The 19,892-nt window shown below is 46.0% G+C and overlaps 1 long non-coding RNA gene across 3 annotated transcripts; it reads left to right on the top strand.

The window, feature by feature from the left end:
* Positions 1-3,078: 3,078 nt before the first annotated feature.
* LOC144285365 (uncharacterized) lies at positions 3,079-7,250 on the top strand. Of its 3 annotated transcripts, none has more exons than XR_013353639.1 (3): positions 3,079-3,170; positions 4,267-4,434; positions 7,152-7,250. It is a non-coding gene; the product is annotated as an uncharacterized LOC144285365 (long non-coding RNA). The 3 variants fall into 3 exon arrangements; XR_013353640.1 differs by lacking the exon at positions 7,152-7,250 and adding an exon at positions 5,388-5,858; XR_013353641.1 differs by lacking the exon at positions 3,079-3,170 and adding an exon at positions 3,278-3,400.
* Positions 7,251-19,892: the final 12,642 nt, after the last annotated feature.

The raw sequence follows: 19,892 nt of genomic DNA, 5'->3' as shown, positions 1-19,892 counted from the left end.
ACTTCTGGGTGGCAGGGGTGGGGGTGGGGGACTGAATCGGTGCCTAGTACCGGGGAGAAGGGAGGAGGGCCCTGCCCTCAGTGAGCCTGGACAGGTCACCAGCCAAACTTCTCAGAGTTTTCAAGAGGAGCTGGTGAGAGCGCATTAGAGATATCAGATCCCTGCCCAGAGTGTAGCCACCACGGTGAGATTTGGGAAGTGAAACTTTTTCAAGGCCAAATTTCTCGTTTGTTGTTTGAGGTTGGCTTTCAGCGGCCACCCTGCTCCGAGCTGCTGACAGAGGCCTGGAGCCTGAACTGCCCAGAAACTTGCCTGGGGGATGTGGGAGAAGGGCAGACCGTTGGCTCCCAGGTGACCCCTCCTTGGGGATTCCCAGTGGGGAGAAGGCTGGTGAACGCCATGGGGGCTGCGGCCCAGAGGGGGCAGGGCAGGGACTCTGGCCTGGGAGTCAGCCTGGGTATTGGTGGCAGCTCCACCAGGAAAGAGCTGTGTGACATTCAGAAGGCACTTCCCTCTCAAGAGCTTAGTTTCCTCATCCACCAAATGTCAAGACAGTTGATCTTTAAAGGCGCTCCCCTCCACTGACATCACGAGTTCACTTGCCCTCTCCAGAGACACCAGTTCACCCCAAACCCCTTCTCTTAGCCCCCACCCAGAGCCTGCTAACTGGACAAACACACAGGAGATGTTCCTAAAGATGAGGTCTTGGATTCAGCCTAGATCCACCTCGATCTCAGGCAGAGTTTCTCCCAAGCTGGACCTGACCCCCTCCTACCTCACCCCATTCCCAGGGAGGATGAGGAGAGTGTGGATGGCCTGGGGGCGGGGGTCAGCACTGCTGTAGAAAGCACTGTGCACATTGACTCTCCTTCCCAGGGATCAGGAGCACCTGTCCCAGCATCTCTCCGTGTCCCCTAGCACGTGTCCAGCCACCCACCAGGCAGGAAACAGGGCAGGAGTGGGAGGGGAAAGATGGAAAAGTCTCAGGCTTGGGTGCCCACCCAGCTTGTCCTTACAGCTCAGATGTCTCCTAGGGGCTTGTCACAATGCTTATTAATCACATGGGGTAATTCTTGCTTAATATGCATTCTCCTTGTCACACTGGAAGCTCCATGAGGTAGGGACTCGTTCTGATTCACTGCTTTATCCCCAAAGCTTGGAACTATGATTTGCATGTAGGAGATGCCCAATAAATAACTGTTAAGTTATTTAAGTGAATGAATGAATGAATGAATGAATGAATGAATACTTTCAAAGTGCTTTTAATCTACTGTGGAAAGACGAGGCACATACAAATACTATGATAAAAAGCTTTTTTTGTCATTCAACATTTATTATTAGTATACCAGCTAACCACGGTGCCTGGGTGGCTCAGTTAAGCGGACAACTCTTAGTTTCGGCTCAGGTCACGATCTCAAGATCCTGGGAATCAAGCCCCAGGTCAGGCTCTGTGCTCAGCGTGGAGGGAGTGTGCTTCAGATTCTCTCTACCTCTTCCTCCAGCTCATGCATGCACATTCTCTCTCTCTCTCTCTCTCTCTCAAATAAATAAATCTTTTTTTAAAATACCAGCTAACAAAAAAAAAAAAAAAAACCAGCTAACATACACCAGGGACTAACTAACTCTGTGCCAGACTAAAGTTGCCAGATTTGGCAAATAATTTAAATATAAGACACCCAGTTAAATTAGAATTTCAAGTAAATAAATAATTTTTCTTAGCATAGGTAAGTCCCATGTAATCTGGGTGTCTTGCATTTTATCCAAACCAGGTCACATTCTCTAATTCTCACACCAACCCTGCGGGACATTATTACTAACATGTCCCTTTACAGATGAGGAAACAGAGGCACAAGAGGGATAAGTAACCTGTCAGAGCTCACACTGCTGCCAAGTGGCCAAGTCAAGGCTAGATCCTGAGCACCTGGAGCTTCGGGTCAGTCTGCTAATCACCACCTTCTCTTGTATCCCAACAAATGCCCATAAGTGGTAGGCATGGGGCTGGGCTCTGAGACCCCAGAGGGAAAGATCAGCTCTGGCTGGCGGGGCGGGGGAAGGGTCGGGGGAAGATCCAGAAAAGCTTCCCAGAGGAGGGACAGGAAAGGAGGCAGGACACAAAGTGGACAGAGTCCTGGGGGAGGCAAGTCAGAGAAGAGAGAGCAACTCAGACTCCAACTGCCAGCCCATTCTCAGCTGTGCCCCAGCTCTCTGAGCCTTGACTCTGGTGCTCCATAAAATGGGCACAGCACAGACCCACAGTGTCTCATCTAAACTCCTGGAAGTTGGGCCGCCTGGGTGGCTCAGCAGTTGAGCATCTGCCTTAGGCTCAGAGCCTGATCCTGGAGTCCCAGAATTGAGTCCCACATAGGGCTCCCTGCATGGAGCTGCTTCTCCCTCTGCTTCTCTGTGTGTGTGTATGTGTGTGTCTCATGAATAAATAAAATAAAATAAAATAAAATCTTTTTTAGGGATCCCTGGGTGGCTCAGCAGTTTAGTGCCTGCCTTTGGCCCAGGGCGTGATCCTGGAGTCCTGGGATTGAATCCCACATCAGGCTTCCTGTATGGGGCTTGCTTCTCCCTCTGCTTCTCTGTGTGTGTGTGTGTGTCTCTCATGAATAAATAAATAAAAATCCTTTAAAAAAAATAAATAAAATAAAATCTTTTTTTAAAAATTAAAAAAATAAACATAAACTTCTGGAAGTCCAATGGGTTTTGGAATCTGGATTTTTTCTGGTTTTATTTTTAATATTTTATTTATTTATTCATGAGAGACACAGAGAGGCAGGGGGAGAAGAAGTAGGCTCCCCACGGGGAACCCGATGTGGGGACTCGATTCCAGGACCCCGGGATCACGACCTGAGCCAAAGGCAGATAGATGCTCAACCACTGAGCCACCCAGGTGCCCCATTCTCTGGTTTTAGAAAGGAAAATCAGTGCATCGATTGTATATTATGTAGCTCCTCCAGGGGACCTGGGACAGCATCTTGTACTCAGGTGCATTTCCGCAGTAAAATCTGTAAGCACCCACGTTCTGTGGGATAAATAAGGACTGCAACCTAGTCACATGTCCTTTCGGGTCAGGTTTTGCCATCCTGTAAATCTGGCTTTCAGGCATTTCGGGATTCTTGAACTGGGGACAAGGGAGAAGAAGGCACCCATCCTCTCCAGGGCCGGTGGGTCGTCCCCCTCCCCTCCCGCCACCCCACCCCACCGCCCTGCAGAAAGGGCGCTGGTCCCCAGGCTTCCCTTGCGCTCCTTCCCGAGCCGCCTACGAGGGGCGGGGAGGAGCCCGGCGCTGGCTGGTGCGCGCGGAGGCGGCTACAGAGTTTCCAAATAGGAAAAGCGGCTGCGGGCCCGGGACGCGGCGGGGCGTTCCCCGGCTGCCTGCGCCCTGAGTCACCCGGTAGGCAGCAGGCGGCGCAGGAATGCGGCGGGGGCCCGGCGCCCCGGGGGCGGGGGGTTGCGCGGCGAGGGCACAGCAGCGCTCAGCCTCCGGGGACTAAGCGACACCCGCCCTGCGGACCCCTGGGGTACGCGCGCTGCCCTGCGCTGCAGAGAGGACGCGCCCCCACCCGCCCCGCTCGGCCCTCCCCGCCAGCGCTCCTCCTCGAAGGGCGCCCTTGCTCCCTGGGCCTCCGAAGGGGATGTGGGGAGAAATAGTACAACTTCCTAGTCTCTTTCTTTGTATTTCATCCTTTAAAAATTTTCTTTCAAACATGTAGTATATTCACATATTCTAGGTATTCACATATTCTAAGTATCTTTCTCACCTGAGAAAGGTAGATACCAGGGTCTCCAAGAAAGATTTGTACACCCATCTGGGTAGAAACATTATTCTCAGTATCCAAAAGGTGAAAGCACAGGGGTCCATGGAGAAATGAAAGAATAAACAAAATGTGGTATATATAAAATGCGGTGGAATATTATTCAACCTTAAAAAGGAAGAAAATTAAAAAAAAAAAAAAGGAAGCAAATTCTGACACCTGCTGCAGGATGGATGAACCTCGAGGACATTATGCTAAGTGAGAGTATTCGGTGACATAGAGGCAGATGTTGGAGGATTCCACTTCTAGAAAGTGACTAGAGTGGGGACACTGGTGTTTAGTGGGCACAGAGCTCTGGCTTGGAAAGGTAGGTGACTCCTAGAGGGGGACAGCGGGAGGACTACACAGCAGTGTGAATGTGCAGGATGTCGCTGAGCGGGATACCTCAGAAGGGTTAAAATGGTAAACTTCAAGCTATATGTGTTTTACTACAAATTTTTTTCAGAAAAGAAGAAGAATGTAAAGGTGCAAAAGTCAGTCCTCTACCTCCTGTCCAGCAGCCATGCAGTTCCTTACCCCAAGCCCCCTAATGTCACCATCAGTTTTGTGTATCCTTCCAGAGAGAAGCTATACATATACAAGCAAGTCCATCTGACATGCATCCTATAAATGTGTAAGTATAAACATGAATACAACATATCTATGCACACTTTTTCTTTTTTAAAAAGTGTAGACAGCAGCATACTCACACTTTACCTTTTCCACTTTCTATACAGATGAACTTCCTCATTTTGCTTTTTTTTTTTTTTTTTTTAATGGCTAAAAAAAAAAAAAATTGGCTATGGGGTGCCTGGGTGGTTAAGCCTTGAAGTCTGCTTGGGATTCTCTCCCTCTGCCTCTCCCCGCTGCACACACACTCTCTAAATACATACATACATACATACATACATACAATCTTTTTATTTTTTTAAAGACTGTATGTATTTATTTGAGAGAGAGAGAATGAGCAGTAGAGGGGCAGAGTGAGAACAGGCTCCCCACTGAGCAGGGAGACAGATGTGGGAATTGATTCCAGGACTCCAGGATCATGACCTGAGCCAAAGGCAGATGCTTAACCAACTGAGCCATCCAGGTGCCCCAAAGACAATCTTTTTTTAAAAAATGGCTTCACTGTGCTCACTGTAGGAGCACATATACTAAAAACAGCTTTGCCGATAGAATTTGCACAAAACTCACCCACTGTAAGTATACTGTACAATGATTTTTAGTAAACTTACAGAATTGTGCAGTTTTGAGTACAATCGATTTTCAAATACTTCCATCATCCCTAAAGTTCCTTTGGGTCCTTTAAAGTTTAATCCTCACCCCCACCCCTCACCCCACTAACCATCGAGCTGCTTCCTCTCACTATGGCTTGCCTTCTCTGGAAATTTCATATGGTCATTTGTGTCTGGTTTCTTTTACTAAGCATCATGTCTTTGAGATTTATCCATGTGGTAGCATGTTTAATGAGTTTACTCCTGAGTAGTATTCAATTGTATGGGTATTTCACATTTTGTTTATCCACTCACAAACTGATGGATATTAGGATGTTCACAGGTTTTTTGTTGTTGTTTTTTTTTTAAGGATTTTATTTATCTATTCATGAGAGACACACAGAGAGAGGCAGAGACCAAGCAGGGGGAGAAGCAGCCTCCATGCAGGGAGCCTGACGTAGGACTCGATTCCAGGACTCCAGGATCACACTCTGGGCTGAAGGCAGGGGCTAAACTGTGAGGCCACCTAGGGATCCCCTGTTCACAGGTTTTTATAATGTGAATGATGCTGCTATGAGCACTCGCAGACAAGTCTTTGTGGTGCCCATGTTTTTATTCCTCTTGGGTGGATAGATACCTAGAAGCATTGCTGCGACACGTGATCAGTTTTTGTTTAACTTTTTAAAAAACTGTGAAACTGCTTTCCAAAGCAGTGGCACCTATTTACATTCTCCCCAGTGGTGGATGACCATTCTAAATTGCCCACATCCTCGACAGCACTTGTTATGATCTTTTTGATTCTAGAGGGTGTGAAGGGGTATCGCATGTGGTTTTAATTTGCATTTCCCTGATAAAAATGAAACGGAGCATATTTGTGTGCTTATTGACCATTTGTATATCTTCTCCAATAAAATGTCTACTCAATCTTTTGTCCATTTTTTTAAAAAGATTTATTTATTTATTTATTTATTTATTTATTTATTTATTTATTCATTCGAGAGAGAGAGAGAAAAACGCATAGACACAGGCAGAGGAAGAAGCAGGCTCCATGCTGGGAGCCTGACGCGGGACTCGATCCCAGGACTCCAGGATCACACCCTGGGCCAAAGGCAGGCGCTGAACCGCTGAGCCACCCAGGGACCCCTCTTTTGTCCATTTTTAACTTCAGTTGTCCTCTTATTGTTGAGTTACAAGACTTCATTCCTTTTTTAAAAAAGATTATTTATCTATTTATTCATGAGAGACAGAGAGAGAGAGACAGAGATATAGGCAGAGGGAGAAGCAGGCTCCCTGCGTGGAGCCCAATGTGGGACTCTACCCCAGGACTCCAGGATCATGCCCTGAGCCAGAGGCAGGTGCTCAACCACTGAGCCACCCAGGTGTCCCAGATTTTATTCTTTTTTATTTTATTAGTTTTTAATTTTTTTTTAAATTTATGATAGTCACACAGAGGAGAGAGAGAGAGAGAGAGGCGAGACACAGGCAGAGGGAGAAGCAGGCCCCATGCACTGGGAGCCTGACATGGGATTCGATCCCAGGTCTCCAGGATCGCGCCCTGGGCCAAAGGCAGGCGCTAAACCACTGCGCCACCCAGGGATCCCAGATTTTATTCTTTTTTATAGCTCAGTTGTGTTCCGTTGTATGGATGAGGCATAATTCGTTTCTTATTGAAATCTCTTTAAAATTGTCATTTTATGTGTAATTTTATAAAAATATATATAATTTCACAGTGAGCATACTATATTAGTGTAATAGTATATGTTCCTGACATAAATAAGTAAATAAATACATTTGGGGGGATATAGCCTAAAATTATTTTCCTGAAAGGGTATCAGTAAAGTTTGGAGAGCCCTGGCCTGAGCCTTGATCCTCCTGCCGGCTGGCCTCACCTCATCCTTCAGGCCTGTTCCAGCCATCCTGAGCTTGCTTTGGATGCCCTCGGCCCCTGCACCCTGTCCTGGCCTCCCTTGGCCTGCGTCTGCCCAGCGACATGGCTTCACGCGCAGTCTAAGCTCAGTTGCTCCGAGGGACCAGACTCTGCTGGTCATTTCCTCTCCCCCTGGTTGGTTGGTTGGTTGGTTGGTTCCTTCATCTTCTTCATTTTGACCATCATCATCGCCACCATTTATTGCAGATGTACCTTATGCCCGGATCAAACATTTCATCCTCCGACCAAGCTCGTGAGGTGGAGCTTCTTTGTGGCATCTTGCTGAAGAGGAAGCAGAGGCTCAGGTGGGCTACATGTCTTGTCCTTAAGGGTTGGCAATGGAATTCAAGCACAGGTTGACTAACTCCAAAGCTCATACCTGTGGCTGGTCCATGACCCTACCCTGGAGGGATTTCCTCTGATTCTTGGCAGACATCTCGGAGTTATCTCTGATGAGGGCAGTGTCAGGGGAGGACCTGAGAAATGGTAACCCGCTTATCCCAGGCCAGGGCAGCTGCGGAGCAGGTACTATTTGGGGCAGGACAGGGGTAAGGTAGGAGAGCCTGAGGTCCCCAGAGCGTGGGCACCTCTGCCCTCTTCCCACCCCAGCCTCAGGCTCAGCTCACAGGGTGGGAGAGAGGAGGTGAAGCCCAGAGTATGGGGGATGTAAGAGGTACTCGGGCTTTCTGAACTTTGTGAGGAAAAAGCTAAGCTCTATAATTACACTTGGTGCTTTCACTTTCCCTGTTTCTCAGTGAGCTTTTCTTTTTTTTTTTTTTTTAAGGTTTTATTTATTTATTCATGAGAGACAGAGAGAGAGAGAGAGAGAGGCAGAGACACAGGCAGAGGGAGAAGCAGGCCCCATGCAGGGAGCCCGAGGTGGGACACGATCCCAGGACTCCAAGGATCACGCCCTGGGTCAAAGGCAGGCGCCAAACTGCTGAGCCACCCAGGGATCCCCTCAGTGAGCTTTTCTATTGGAAAACTCTAGCCTTGTCTGAGCTGAACCAAAGGAGAAGGGATCTGTGGGCACCCAAGGGGATGGGGAAGGACAAGGGGTCAGGCCCCCTCTGACAAACAGTATCAGCTCTCAGGAGCTCACATCTGATGACTCCATCATTGGTTCCAGAAACATGCATGAATGCCTCCCTGGTGTTCAATCCATACCCCTTGACCTGGCATTCAAGGCCTTTCCCTCTTTCAGCTTCAGCCTTTGCTCCTCTCTATGCTAACCCTCTGCCCAGAATCTTCTTTCTTCTCCAACTCCCCAGATCTAACATTCAAATGGCAGTCATCCTTCAAGGCCCAACCCAGATGCATCCTCTTCCATGAAGCCTTCCTTGATCCCCTTAACTAAAAATGATATCTCCAGGACACTTGGGTGGCTCAGTGATTGAGCATCTGCCTTCGGCTCAGGGTGTGATCCGGGAATCTGGAGATCATATCCCATATCAGGCTCCCTGCGGGGAGCCTGCTTCTCCATCTACCTGTCTCTGCCTCTCTCTGTGTGTCTCTCATGAATAAATAAATAAAATCTTTAAAAAAATAAAAATAAAAGAGACATCTCCTTCCTCTGAACTCCCACAGCCCCTGGTTCATACCTTTCAGAGGGCACATTTCATTGTTCTGTCAACAGTAGGCACTGTTACCCCACTCCTCATTCATCTTCCTTCAGATCATAGCACCCCAATCTTCCCCTAGATTTGGCATGTGATCCAGAAGAAGCTGACTGCACCCAAGGATCCAGAGAGGGGCCTATGACCCAGGCCTAGCAGCCAAAGCATCACATGTTCTCTTCAACACCCCCATCCCCATCCCCAACAGAGATTGGTTCAGGATCAGGCCTGGGACCCAGAGTCAGTTAAATCAGGGTTTTTCTGGTATGACCAGGAGATGGACCCATCTTTTCAGGTGAGACTGACAAACACAGAATATAGTCCTAGGAGAATGAAGCCAAAACAAAGAAAAGCAGAGCCAGGCAGATTGCATACAAGGCCTTGGAGTCAGCCGAGCCTGAAGCTGGATTTTTTTTTAGACATGGGGACAAAATACTCTTTTTTTGAGTTGGTTCAGTTTGATTAACTCAAAGCATGGACTTAAGGTAACAGAGAAGTTAGGGGGCTAACAAAAAGATAAAGATGTCAGCTTTGATAAACTTACTTTGAATTCTGCAATCAGAACATCTAAAGAGTCCATGTTAATTTTGGCACGCACACACATCACACACATTATTTCAAAAAATAGTGTTTAAAAAGAAGATAGTATTTCAGGGGCACCTGGGTGGCTCAGTGGGTTGAACATCTGACTCTTGGTTTTGGCTCAGGTCCTGATCTCATGGGTCGTGTGATCAAGCCCTATATCAGGCTCCACGCTGAGCAGGAATCTTCTTGGGAAATTCTCTCCCTTTGCCCCTCCTCCTGCTTGCTCACTCTCGCTCTCTCTCTCCAAAATAAATAAATCTTTTATTTTTTTAAAATTTTTTTAAAGATTTTTTTTAAGTTCTTTTTTTTTTTTTAAGATTTTATTTATTTATTCATGAGAGAGAGAGAGAGAGAAGAGACAGACACAGGCCAGAGGGAGAAGCAGGCTCCATGCAGGGAGCCCGACGTGGGACTCCATCCTGGGTCTTCAAGATCAGGCCCCGGGCTGAAGGCGGCGCTAAACCGCTGAGCCACTAGGACTGCCCCATAAATAAATCTTTTAAAAAATTAGCATTCCAGAAAATTACATTTGAATCTGAATCACTTTCAGAAGTGAGAAGCACACAACCTTTTCTATCTAGACATCCAGTTACTTATAACTAAAAAATCCCTGACTGTTATACTCCCCTGTGTTGTGATTTTTCCATAGCTAATGTCCTATTTGAGCCTATGGGATAGAAGTTCCTGGAAGGCAGGGCCACAGCCTCTTGGCTTTGTGCTCCCCCAGCACCCATACAGGGTCCTCCCCACAGAGACACTCGGAGATGAGCGTTTGAGAACTGTCTGGATGAGGAGTGAACACTCTCACTGTCCTGGCCCAGGCAGGAGCCAGCCCAGGGTCCTGAGACCCCCTCCTTCTCCCCAGGCCTGACCTGATAATGGGCAGCCCTACCCTGGGCTTCCTGCCTGCCACTCCCAGCCCATGGCTCCAGAGTCAGTGGGGGCCAGAAAGCGGTGATTGCCCAGATTGCAAGAGCTCTGCATCCACAGGGATACATCTAAAAGACAATATGAGGCTCAGAGACTTCCAGGCACTCTGGCCAGCATCTGGAGAGGAGCCAGTGGCATCTGGGCCTTAGTGTTTGGAAGCTTTGGGAGGGTGCGGTGTGTGGACACAGAGAAGCTGTGCCAAAAATGAGCAGCTTGGGAAAGAAGCAATAGGGAAAAGCCTAATGCCGTGTGGAAGAGGAAGCAGAGCAGGAGGCCAGACCCCAGGGGTCTCTGCTATGTGGGGGCTCAGAGAGACCTTCAGTACTCTCCCATCTGTTTCTGGTGGCTTGTCTTGGGGCAGTCCCCTCAGCCCCATGCTTACTCTGGTAACTCTGACTCTCATAACAACATGTCTGGTGTTCTCTGTTCTCAGTAGCCAAGTGGGTACAACAGTGATGTGTCTGGAATTCTGTTCTGGTATATTAGTCAGAAACAGCCATAGTGAGCTGCAGTAAAAAAATTAATCTCTCAAAAAAAATTAATCTCTCAATCTCAGGGCTCTAGCACAACAGAGATGTGTCTCACTCACACAAGTCAGACAACTCTCCAGGTCAGCTGTCCTTTGTACAATGGCCTGCTGATCCAAGCTGCATCCTTCTAGGGGCTCCTCCCTTTCAAGCCATGGCCCCTATAGTCACCACTAACAGGAAAAGAACAGGAGGGTCCAACATTTAAATGCTTTGGTCCAGAAATGACATATGTCCCTTCCATTCACAACCCACCGATCAGAGTTAGTCACATGACCACAAGGAAGGCAAGGAAGTGTGGAGGAGCACATGGCTAATCAGTGAGTACTGGGTGCCTCTGCCACACCGGGTGTCCCAGGGAATAGGGATACAGAGGCACAAGGAATTAGCCAACTTTGAAGTTGAATAATTAGGTTCAAACCCAGCCTCCATCAATAGTTAGCTCTGTGACCTTGGGAAAGTTCATTTCTCTGAGACTTACTTTTCTCATCTGTAGAACAGGGATCAAATAAAAGTCCCTACCTCATTAGACTGTTGAGAAGATTAATCAGATAGTGCTCATAAAAAGTCCTTAGCAATCCCTGGCACGTGGTAAGCACTAACAAATACAGGCTATTTAATTAGCCTCAATTTGCTTAGAAAAAGTTGAAGATGCTCAATATATGATTGAGGAGACTAGCTAAGACACCAGCAAAGCAGGGGACATCTGGTCCAAAACTGGCCATGCCCTAAGCCCAGAGCACCCTTGTCTCCTTCCCTCCCTTCTAGAAGGATCTATATGGACCTGCAGTGTGCGAGAATTCTGAACTCTTTCCCAAGGCGCCTGTGTCTGAAGCCTTGGTGTTAGTTGTGAGGAGAAAGCCTTGGTCCTCAGTTGAGAGAATTTCAAACATTGTGAGCAGATGAGGAAGGGGGAGATCTGCTCCCAAATGTTGCTCCTGCTCCTGTTTTATGGCAAAAAAGGTGCTCAGAGAATGGAAGACCTCAGTGTGGATACTAAGATCCCTGAAAAGCTTCTTGGAAGCTGATTTAGCTTCTTGGAGTCAGATTTAGGCAAAGTGTCTAGAAGGAGGTGCAGGGGGTGGCTGAGTGAGGTGGAAAGCAACTTCTGAGACAGAGGAAAATCATGAGACATCCACACTTGGGAAGGGGTTTGTCAAATCCAAACAGCCCTCTACAGTTTATAGAACAAGCTCTCAAGGCTGGTTAAAACTCAGCAGGGCTCAGTGGCAGGGGCAGCAAAATCCAAATTCTTCTTTCCAGTGTCAAGTTGTCCCTGGGAAAGAGCTGCGGAGCCAGGAGCCACATTTTTCCAGGCTCCCTGTGTTGAACTGTGGCCCCACAATAGGTCCTTGCCAATGGAAAGTGAGCAAAAGTAAATAAAGGGTGTCACCTCTGTGCCAAGGCTTTCGCCAAGTGGTTATGCCTTCTGCAGGGTTTCCTTCCCCTCCTCCTAGATGGGTGCCGAGGATGACAGCTAGACCAGGGGATGGTAGGGCTTCAAAAATGCAAAAAGCCCGGTCTCTAAATTGTCTCTAAATCACTGCATTGGAGGAAAGCCACCCACAATCCCAGAACGACTGCTCAGAACTGGTATATTAGTAAGACGGAAGCAATGTATTTGGGGGTTTCATTGTTACAGAACTGACATTGTCTCAAAGCACGGTGGGTACACCTTTCCTTGAAGGGGCTTGAGGGGCATTGTGGAGAATACAGAGGGGTGACAGCCCCCTTTGGCACTGCCCCCCCAACATTCCTTTTGCCTAGCAACAGGGCTATCCCTGTGACTTCCTCCCCTCCCTCCTCTCACCCACCCTTCCTAATGGATGGGGGACAGAACCCAGGATGGGTGGAGCTTCGGTTTGTTCAGTTTCTGCTTCTTGAGAATCTTTCCTTAGAGCATAACGTGGAAGTTTTGGCCTTTGTGAGAGGTGTGGGCAGTTGCCTCTGTAACTGGGTGGGGTGACATGAAGAAATGGGGCTGGAGAAACCTTGAGGGTGGCAGTAGGTAGGGGAGAGCAGACAGCCAGCCCAGGAGTGTGGTGGTGATAGTTTGAGCCCAGTAAATCCTAGGTGCTTCTGCTTCCATGTCTTCCCTACAGGCTGAGCCAGCTGAGGACCAGAGGCCACCACAGCCTCTCATACAGAGGACAGAATGTACCACAGAGGGCCATGCTCCTCCCAGGCCAGGGTGGCAGCAGCGCCCCCTAGAGGGCTGGTTGGATTGAGGCAGCTCAGAAAGTTGGGGAAGGGAGAACAAGAACACTTTCCCAAGACCCCAGTTTTGGCACTGGCCTGCCCTTCCTCTCCTAAGAGGAAGTTGAGGAAGGCCTTCCCTTCTTGGGAACAGGAGAGGGAAAGGAAGCTGGCCTTCCATGCTTTATCGTGCATCTGACCTCCCTCCGGTCACATCAACGTGTTTGTCACTCCCTCAGCCCTTCTGCAGTTGCCTGCAAACAATGGCACCTCCCCCATCTCCATGTCCCAACATCTAGGACCTCCTGAAAGTCTGTCCTTCCTGTCACTGTTCTGGCTTCCAGCTCTGTTGCAATACTAGAAAATGAAATTTGAAAAATTTCATTTAACAACAGCATGAAAAAAAAAACAAAAAACAAACATGAAATACTTGGGAATAAGTTTCACAAAAGATGCATAAGACCTGTGCACTACAGGGTGGGGGGATGGGGTAACTGGTGACAGGCCTTAAGGAGAGCACGTGATGAGATGAGCACTGGATGTTATACTATATATAAGTTGGCAAATTGAATTTAAATAAAATATATTTTTAAAAACTGACATAAACTGGGAAAATAAAAAAATTTTAAAAAACCTATGCACTACAAAATATTGCTGAAAGAAATTTAAAATTCAAGAAGACCTAAGGAAATGGAGAAATATGTTCATGGATTGGCAAAACTCAGTATCAAGTATCAATATTGAGATGTCTATTCTCTCCAAAATGATCTACAGATGCAACCCAATTTCAATTATAATTCCAGCAGAGCAGATTCTTTTGTAGAAATTCACATGTTGACTCAAAAATTTTTATGGAAATGCAGAGGATCTGGAATATTCAAAGCTTCTTGAAAAAGAAGAAAATTAGAGAATTTACCCTACCTGACTTCATGATTTATTATAATGCTATAGTAATCGAGGCATTGTGGTATTATCACAATGACAAACAAATGGATCAATGGAATAGAAGAGAGAACCCAGAAATAGACCAACAATTAAACTAGTCATTTGATTTTTTTATACAATCACCAAAGCTTTTCAATGGAAAGGGGAAAGTTTTTTCAACAAATAAGGGTAGAACCAGCTATCCACATGGAAAAAAAAAAAACTTCGGGACACCTGGGTGGCTCAGAGGTTTGGCGCCTGTCTTCTGCCCAGGGCATGATCCTGGAGTCCCAGGATCAAGTCCCACATCAGGCTCCCTGCATGGAGCCTGCTTCTTCCTCTGCCTGTGTCTCTGCCTCTCTCTGTATGTCTCTCATGAATAAATGAAATCTTAAAAAAAAAGAAGAAAGAAAGAAAGAAAGAAAGAAAGAAAGAAAGAAAGAAAGAAAGAAACATCAACTTCTCCTTCACATCATTCACAAAATAATGATAGACCTCAACCAAAAACTAAAATCATAAAGCTTTTGAAAGAAGATATAGGAGAATATCTTTAAGACTTAGCAGTAAACAAAGATATCTTAAAATAGACTACAAAAAATAACTATATTTAAAAGATTGATACATTTTTCTTCATCAAAATAGAAAAACCTTCTGCTCAGGACTCCTGGGTGGCTCTGCGGTTGAGCATCTGCCTTTGGCTCAGGGTGTGATCCCAGGATCCATGATCGAGTCCCAGATTGGGCTTCCTGCAAGAAGCCTGCTTCTCCCTCTGCCTATGTCTCTGCCTCTCCCTCTCTGTGTCTCTCATGAATAAATATATAAATATTTTTTAAAAAGAAAATAAAAACCTTCTGCTCATCAAAATACACCATTAAGAAAATTATAGCAAGCCTCAGGCTAGAAGAAAATATTTGCAAAATATATCTGACAAAGGACGTGTATACAGAATATATAAAGAACCCCTACAACTCTGTAATAAAAAGATAGAGAACCCAATTCTTAAAATAGACAAAAGATTTGAATAAGACTTCACAAAGGAAATATACAGATGACCAAGAAGCACAGGAAAAAGTGCTTAACATTATTAGTCATTAGGAAAATGCAGAATAAAACCACAATGAGACACCAACATACACCTACCAAAATAGCAAAAATTAAAGACTGACAGCATCAAATGTTGGCACTGGAGTAATCAGAGCTCTCACACATTCCTGGAAGGAATGTAAAATGGTTCAACCACCTTGGATAAAGATCTGGTAGTTTCTTAAAACACAAACCATCTCAACAATTCTACTTCTAGGTATTCACCTAAGAGAAATGAAAGCATGTCCAAAAAAAAATATATATATATGACCACAAGAATGTTCATTGCTAGAAACAGTTCTGATGACTATAAAATAAGAATAAATACTTTATTTTGGTATAATCATATAATGGGATTTACTTAGCAATGAGAAGAATGAACTACCTATACATGCAATATTATGAATGAATCTCCCATTGGGCTAAAAGAACCTAGACACACAAGAGTACATATAATGCAATTTGACTTATACAAAGTCCTAGAATAGGCAAAACTAATCTCTGGTGAAAAAAATGAGAATAATGGTTACCTGGGTAGGGAGAGGAAGAGATTGGGAAGAAGCATGGGGGATTTTCTGGGGTGATGATGACATACTGTGCCTTGATAGGGATTGGAGTTACTACACAGCTGTGGGCATTTGTCCAAATTCACTCATCCTTGAGATTCGGGTATAATGAAGACCTGTGCATTTCTTGGATATAAATTTTACCTAAAAAGAGATAAACAAATACTGAACTCTCATTAATTATGTTCATCCTAAAGTGTTTCTGGGTAAAAGATACTGATGTCCACAACTTTCTTTGAAATGATTCAAAAAAGTTAAAGGATGGAAGGGTGGGTGGGTGGGTAGGTGGAGAGAGATGTATGGATACAAGATTCAGCAAACAGAGCAAAGTGTTAAACGTAGAATCTAATTGGTATATGAGCACGCACATAAAAATCTTTCAAATCTTCTGTATGTTTAACATTTTTCTTAATAAAATGTTTTTGGAGAAAAGAGCAAAACAAATTGTTTCCTGCTGTATCCTCAGGACCTAGAACAGTGTCAGAGCATGCAGTAGGTGCTCAATAAATGCTTATAGAAAGAAAGAAGAAAAGGCGAGGAGATAATGTCAAATAGGATACAAGAGCAATTCCTCAGGAGTACCCTCACTTTCCCACTTCCCCTTTTGTACCAAGTTCTCTTTTTCTTTATGACAGTTGGAAGAGTGTCGCTATTCCTCTCCAAGACCATTGGCTCCATATGCTCCAGGTACCATCTCCTCCCAACTTATCAAGAACTGGACTCCTGAGAAATCCTACCCTTTCTACCACCAGCAATTCATCCTCTGAATCAGGTCATTTGAAACTCCTCCTTGACTCCATGTGCACATCCAACTTCTGTGCCATTTTTTTGGTCCAGTGGTTCTGTTGATATGCTGTATTACGTTCATTGATTTTTGGACGGTAAACCAACCTCACATGTCTGGGATAAATCCCACTTGATCATGGTATCTAATCCTTCTGATATGTTGCTGGGTTTGATTTGCTAGTGTGTTGTGGAGGATTTTTATATCTCTAGTCATTATTTTTATTGATCTCTATTTTTTTCTTCTTGTACTGAATTTTGCTTGGTTTTGTTATCAGGGTAACAATGGCCCCATAGAACGAGTTGGGAAGTGTGTAGTTTCTTTCTGACTAATCTTTTGCTCAAGTTTATCTCTTGATCTTTACAACACTCTGAGAAAAAGCCAAGGCCAAGGAAGGTTTAGCTGGGGTTCTCGACTTGAGCACACAACACAATTAACTGGGAACTTGTTCAAAGCAGATTCTTGGGTTTGGGCTCCAGAGATTCTGACTCAGAAAGTCTGCAGCAAGGCTGGGGATTCTGTATTTCCAACAAGCACCCCCGAGAGATTCTGGGATGAGTGCCCTCTCGTTTCATTTTAAGAAACATTGACACAGCTAAGTAGCCACAGAGGATGGGCTAGAAAAGTAATGTTTCTTCATCCAGGAGTCTCAGAGCCTTCAGTGTGTTCCAGGGCTAAGGGGGAAGCTAGCTAGAGTATGAACTATCCCACAAACTTTTTTTTTTTTTTTTAAGATTTTATTTATTTGAGAGAGAGAGCATGAGCAGGGAGAGGGGTGGAGTAAAAGGGAGAAGCAGACTCCTCACTGAGCAGGGAGCCCAACACAACATGGAACTTGATCCTAGGATCCCAGGATCATGACCTGAGCAAAGGGCAGACGCTTAACTGACTGAACCACCCAGGTGTCCCTCCCAAACTTATTTGTCCACAAAATCTTTTTGTTTTAGAGGAGCACCTCACAGGATTTGGGAAACACTGCTCCCAACATTATTCAAATGTCCCTCTGAGCTCTCCTGGGGCCTTGTTCTAAGCACTCACTTTGGCCTGCTCCTTGGCTTGTATTTGCATAGCCATCAGTCAGAGGTCTGTTCAGGCAGGCCTCCATTAGGGTTACATGAGTTAGGGATTTGCCTCAATAACAATGTTTCAGGAGGTACCAACAAACTCAATCATCAAGATGTGTTACTATTTGGCAGCTAGGTCAACCAGCTGGCCCATCAGGCAGCCAGTGGATTACTAGAGGGTATAATAATAGTGCAGCAAGGGTAGAGTGACCACTGCAAGTGGGTCAGGATTCAGGGTCTGCCCAGGTGGGGTCCAGCCCTAGGGCAGCAGGACAGTCAAGCCAGACCCATTGTCTGTCTCCCCATGGACTGTGAACAGCCCCCCCCCCCCAGTAGAGGGAAGTCTTCCTCACCTCTGAACCCCCAGTCTGAATCCACAGTGCCCAGAACACAGAAGTGTTCAACTCCCTCACACAGAGAACACAGGGTTAATGCCAAGTTCAATTACCTTCCAACCCCTACTTGAGTGTCTAACTCAGCACTAGGCACAAGGAGACGCAGCCAAAGCGTACTTTGAGGCGATTGAGTGGATTGCATCTAGAAAGCTTCCCTAGTATCTGAGCAGCCTTTGTGGTGATGCCTTGCTTTGGGGGGATGAGAGGGCTGGATGCCAGAGAATTTCTGGAAAAAGTCTGTCTTTTCCCAAATACCCTTCCTCTCTGTGTCCAACAGAGCTTGACCTCAAATGTGCAAGTTCTACTATTCAGAAAAAGTTGGGCTCGGGCCTGACTGGGCTGGTACTAGATGTTTGTGATTTGTGTAATCATTGTGGCCTGGTTGGGCTCTGTAGCTGAGAGGCCCTCAGGCCTGAGCTTGGGAAAAAAAAAATCTGAATGCCAAAAGCAGTTGCCCTGGGACACTTTGCTGGGCCCGCCCTTCAGGCTGGTTCCAGGACGTTCCCCTGCCTCAACTTTACTCATTCCTATGTGTCATTAGAAGGGCTTTCTACATCTCCCGTCTCTTCCTTAGAATTTCTATTTCTTTCTTCCAAGAACTATAAACTCTCATCAATTAATTTGATGACCACAGGAACAATAATAGGGTTCTGTTTAAAAAGACTGGTGTAGAAAAAAAAGTTCCACATTGCCCTGCTCAAGAGAGGAAACATTTTCACTCTTAGGCAACATCCAGCTGCAGATAAGCCTCCAGCTGATTATAGAAGATGCTCTTTTATGCAATAAAAAGCTGATCCCCCCATGACCTCTACTTGTCAACACCTCATAAGTTCACTTTGAGTTGCTTCATAGCCTCAAAATTACAATGTCTTCTGGGAATTAAGCTTTATCATAATGCGATTGTGCTAAACAAACTTCAGCAAGCGGGGCAATTTGGAGGCCGGGTAATCTGCATAGACACACAGGTTTTAGGATGCCAGGAAAGCTGGTTCTTAGGGATTGTGGAATTGGCCCTAGGTCTAGGCTGCCGGCTCGCAAATGAATGTCATTTCACGGAGCAGGGAACTGGACTTTAGGTCCATATTTACACAGTAGCAAAGCTTAGGATGTTGGTCTCCAAACACCAGATCCTATCTCCCTTTTCCTTCCCACTCCCAGGACCCAACACGTCTGCTCTAATCCCCTCCCTGCTAGGAAGGCAGAAAAGAATCTGACAGTTGATAGCAGAACCCCAGCGAGTAGGAAAGAGATTCAGTCTGATTTCCCTCCTTAATTAGTCATCTGCATTTTTTTTTTTTTTTTTTTTAAAGAATGCCTTTTCTTTTATTTCCATGCACCGGGAGCCCGACGTGGGATTTGATCCCGGGTCTCCAGGATCGCGCCCTGGGCCAAAGGCAGGCGCTAAACCACTGCGCCACCCAGGGATCCCTAGTCATCTGCATTTTAAGCCATTTATCCCATTTGTGCTGTGGAAGTTTCTGTGCCCTGTCAAATGAATTTCAGGCACATAGGAAGGTAGTGGTAGGAAGTGGACAGAGGACCGTGAAGTCACACCTTGGGCAGGGCCAAAGTTCTCACCCTTGGCCACATGGTGGAATCACTTGCGGTCATTTTTTTTTTCTTTTAAGATTTTATTTATTTGAGAGAGAGAGGGAAAGAGAGAGAGCACATGCACAAACGGGGGTGAGGGGCAGAGGGAGAAGGCAAGCAGACCCCGCACTGGGCAGTGAGCCCAAAGCAGCTGGACCATGAGGGGCTCCTTCCTGGGATCCTGGAGGCAGACATTTAACCAACACTCCACCTGGGGTCATTTTATAAGTCCTAATGTCTGGGACACCAGGGTGGCTCAGCGCTTGGGCATCTGCCTTCGGCTCAGGGCGCAATCCTGGGCTCCCTGCATGGAGCTGCTTCTCCCTCTGCCTGTGTCTCTGCCTCTCTGTGCATGTGTGTTTCTCATGAATAAATAAATAAAGTCTTTAAAAAGTAAAAAGTCCTAATGTCCAGGTCACACTCCAAATCAATTACCTTAGACTCTCCAAGACTGAGCTCCAGCATCAGGATTTTTTTTTAACTCCCCTTTGATTCCAACGTACAGCCAAGTGTGTGAACCAAAGCAGTATAAACCATTCTAAATCAGATGATGCCAATGTAAGGGGGGAACAGCTGCGGTTGTGATGAATGTCCATCCTTAATGGAGACAAAGCAGTATGATCTTGTATAGGGGGTCCAGGGCCCTCACCTTTTCCTGTCACCCTGTCACCACATCCCTGTCACCACA

The sequence above is a fragment of the Canis aureus genome, chromosome 16 (genome assembly GCF_053574225.1).
Source record: "Canis aureus isolate CA01 chromosome 16, VMU_Caureus_v.1.0, whole genome shotgun sequence".
Classification (NCBI taxonomy): domain Eukaryota; kingdom Metazoa; phylum Chordata; class Mammalia; order Carnivora; family Canidae; genus Canis; species Canis aureus.
This window is presented reverse-complemented; position numbering and strand designations above follow the sequence as displayed.